The sequence below is a fragment of the Cupressus sempervirens genome, chromosome 7 (assembly GCF_028749045.1).
Source record: "Cupressus sempervirens isolate cs-2001-9-10 chromosome 7, ASM2874904v1, whole genome shotgun sequence".
Classification (NCBI taxonomy): domain Eukaryota; kingdom Viridiplantae; phylum Streptophyta; class Pinopsida; order Cupressales; family Cupressaceae; genus Cupressus; species Cupressus sempervirens.
Window position 1 is genome coordinate 314,750,407 of NC_143124.1, and position 4,339 is coordinate 314,754,745.

Here is a 4,339-nt window from a genome sequence, read left to right on the forward strand (position 1 = left end):
ATCCAATTTACATAATTAAAAAGTTAGCCATCATACTAGTTAACACAAATATTACAAAGTCAGCCCAAATGAAGACACTAAGGTTCTGAAGACTAACTTAGTGAGGTTCTGATGCTCGGTATCCATTGCCAATGCCCGACATCATCATGCACTTGGTAGACATAGAAGCTCATTCCATAATGATCACTTCGAAGTAGTTTGGAACTTGGTCTACACTGGTGACTGGGTAGATACTGTGAAACTTGTCATATAAACTGAATCACTTGATTTTCACTTTATGACTCAGTAAACATTCTCACCTCGAGCTCGGTATAAACTAAGTTACTCGATTAACACTAGGAAGCTTGGTTAACACTAGACTCTCATCACATACACTATGAACTCAGTGACAGCTAAGTTGCATGGAAAATAATGTAAATTGTACAATGAGCTCGGTAACCATATATGTTTTAAATAAGTGTATGTCACTAATAACAAAATTGACTGATATGTCAACAAAAACTTCATAGAACCAATTACACAATTTGACATAAGGATTTAATGTTGAAACCCAATTTTGGAAAAACCACTAGTCACATGCTACAAATTTTCACTCGTCTAAAGTGATCCTTGTAAGGAGCCAACCCTTTTAAAGGTTAGAACACACACTGTTAAATGTGACCTTGATTTAAGGATTTCAATTGCCCTATTTAGAGTGATCCTTGTTAGAGGAATTTAGAACATTCCGTTAGAATGTCACCCTATAAATGGATTTACTCATGATGGTTAGGTTCAAATGTTAATCCAAAGGATTTATCCAAATTGATACAATTGTTAGAGAGTAGTAGCAGGACTTGATCTAATAGAAAAATAACTCACTTATAGATTACATATCTCTATTTAGTTCTCCATTCTCCCTAGAATTTATTCTCCTTCATCTCTGATTTCTTTTTTACCCTTCAAGCCTTCATCTCCTTAGGCCTTGCTTGGTACCCAAATAATAGATCCTTTCCGTATGCCATCATATAAACTAACATTTGAAGACTTCTTCTCTGATTGTCTTCACTCCTCTTCAATAGTTGTTGCTTCTGGCCTTGTATCCCCTTATATGAATTATTTGGATCTTTTTCCACTTTATCACAATTTCCCATCTTAGGGTCAGCTTAGGTTCATTGAATCTATCCATCCTTCTATTTTTTCCCTCTAGAAACTTCTCTTACAATCCTCATTAGATTCACCTAAAATGGTTTATCTTGAATTTTGTGCCACCAATTCATCATAATTATCTTCAAGACACTTCACACATTTCAATAAACCAAATTTTTGAACTTAGATTCTTGAAATCTTTGATCAAACTCTTTATGGCATCACTCATAAATAACTTGCTTTTGATGCTTAGCTAACATTATATTTCTCAGCATGAACTAAGTCTTCAGTAAGATATTACTCCCATTCATTTGATGCTTGACAAATAGTATATTTTATTGGTTCTCACCATATATTTTTTTCTTTTCTCGAAACATAATAAACTAGTTTCCAATCACATCATAATAAAAAAATGTAGTTGTGAAATGTAACATAAAAAAGGCATAGAAGATTGTTTTGAATGTATTATAGAGGTTTTCTTCAAAAGTCTTTCCATAGAGAATTTACAACAGATGATTACCATAGAAGAATCCATTTTGGAAAGCTTTTTCCCCCTTGATTTTGAGCATGGGTCTCAACATAGGCTAGAAAAACCCACCAAGAATATTCAGAGGGTTGCTAGTTGTGATGAACTTCTAGCCACCTTAATAGAAGAAGAGGAACCCTTGGCAATAGAAGAATAATTAAAATGGTTGTTAGTCACGCAAGATAACAATGATATGAAATAAATAGAGACAAATACTAAATATACTAGAAAAACATGATCTAAGTTTGTTCTTTCTAGAGGCTATCAAATTAGGTGTTTGGCTAAACTCAAGATAGGTGAGGAGAACTCCCTTGTACTAGCACCTAAATATGACAATACTAATGGGGAAGCTCAAATTAAGCATCAGTTTTTAGTCCAAGATGTTGATACTTTCAATAAAAAATGTGAAGTAAGTTACCATATTTTCATTTGACAAGGGATGCTACATAAAATGGTTCATTATTGTTCATTTCTCCATACTATATATTTGCATTTAAGCATGTTGATTGCTACAATTTGAAGAGGAAACACATATATTTCAATCAATTAGTAAATGTATTTATTTCAGGATTTTTTATGATTGATTACATTAGAATAAGTTAAGGGTTTGGTTTTAGTTTAGTTGTTAGCTTTCCAAGAAGTGCACGTTCAGAACTATTCCCTTCTAGAAAATGAAAATTTTCTAGATTTTTGTTGGTAGCAAAATTTTGGCAAAGTTATAAGTGGGATAATGCATCAAATTTTATCTACTCGAGACTCCATGCCCACTGGATTTCTTATAGCTATTGATCTTATGCTTAGCAGGAAATCATCCCCTATGAGCTATTAAAAATATTATCTATTTTTTCCCCCCTTTTAGCTTGTCAGAAATAAAACATCTAAGAAATCTTCAATGGGCTGGATTTTTTTAAGTGGATTAACATGTAATTATTTGTGGTTAACATTTCACTGAGTGTCTCGATTTATTCTCTTAGTGTGTTCTTTCACTAAGAAGATCATTTTTTTCATATGGAATTCTTAGTGAAGGGTTCATGTTGTTCTTTTGCCATGTGACTTAGTAATGGCACAAGGTTAACCTTTGTGTTAACCCACTGCACTATTTTGTAGGGGTTATTTTTTGCATCTTGTGACAAAAGAACTTTTTTTTTGTTTCTTTAAGCATTCATCAAGAAATTTTTTGACTATGAGATTTAAATTTTCTTCATCAATGGTTATGTTTTAATCATTCAATGGGAGATATTTTCCAACATCTGGGTCCTCCATTTAAAAATGAAAGATCTTTGTCAATGGATCCCCCTTTTTTGTGGCTAATAAAATTTTTTTTACATGAGTCAACTCTACAAAAGTGAACAAGTGGGTTAAAACTTCTTCTTATCCATTCCCATATTTTTTGACAACAACATGATTTGATTTTTTGTAAGTATGGGACACTACCAAGGTCATTTCCTTAAATCTAGGCAACTCTTTTGACCTTGTTTGCATCACATCAATGCACTCCCTACCTCTTTGTTTTTTGGCTGGATTTAAATTTATCAGATTTATACTTCTACCAGATGGGTGGATTTATTTAGGGAATTTCTATCACTTCATGGATGAATGATTGTGCAAAAACAAGATTTCTTTCTAAGTTTAATTTTTTATCTCTTTGACTTAAACACCACCGTGGTTGGGGTTTGTGCAAAAATGTAAAATATGAGTTGTGCCTCAACCTTATCAAGGCAAAGTTTGTAAATATTTTTTGGGTTTTTCTTTGGTTCTTTCTAGCAGCATTATGCTTTACAACTTTAATTTCCTTTTTCCTTGCATAATTGAAATATCTAGTTTTTACCTCCTTTGTCGATTCAGTAGTATGTGTATGTATGATGCCTCACTTTAAATGTTTCTATTCTATTTTTTCATATTGGTATGTTTTTAACCTTATCATACATGTTTCATTGTAAATATTTCTGTCCTTGCAACTTTTCATTTTTTCAAACATGCATGCAAGTTCTTTGAAGACATAATAGAGTTAAGATCTATGTATTTGGGTGTTTCATTGACGTTTTATGGATTCACGAGTAGAGGTAGTAACCATAGTTCAATCAGGTGCATCACCTCTTTAGCTTAAAACAATATAACTTCATTAATTTTTTCTCCCTTTTCCCTCAAATTTTTAGTTTAGTTTCATCTAGATTATAATGAAGCCAAACTTCACTAGAGATTCAACCTTAGAGCTTAAGCCCCACACATGGAGGTTCTTTCCATGTTGTACGAGGTTACTTGAGGGTCATACTTCAAGCATGGATCTAGAATTTTTTGACATCACTAGAAATGTAATAGTTCCATTCCCCATGGAATATACAATTGTAATGAAACCCTATAGTTATATGTAAGGCCTTGTGGATTAAAATTAATCTTAAAGCTATGATGACCCTACTCAATGTTTTTTTGAGTTAATCAGGTGTGAATGGGAATTCATGATATGAATTATTGTTACTCAAACTATTTTACTATTTTAAAAAATATATCTCGGTATTAACTCATATTTTAGGAAAGGCAATTAGTAATAACGCATGTGAGAATGACGAAATGGTCTACAAATATAAGTGTGATAATAATTTGAATGTACATGGGACTAAAGATTCCTCAAATGAATTGGATGAATAAGAAGGGAATCAAGGTAAACATGACATTGAAGCATCAAAAAGA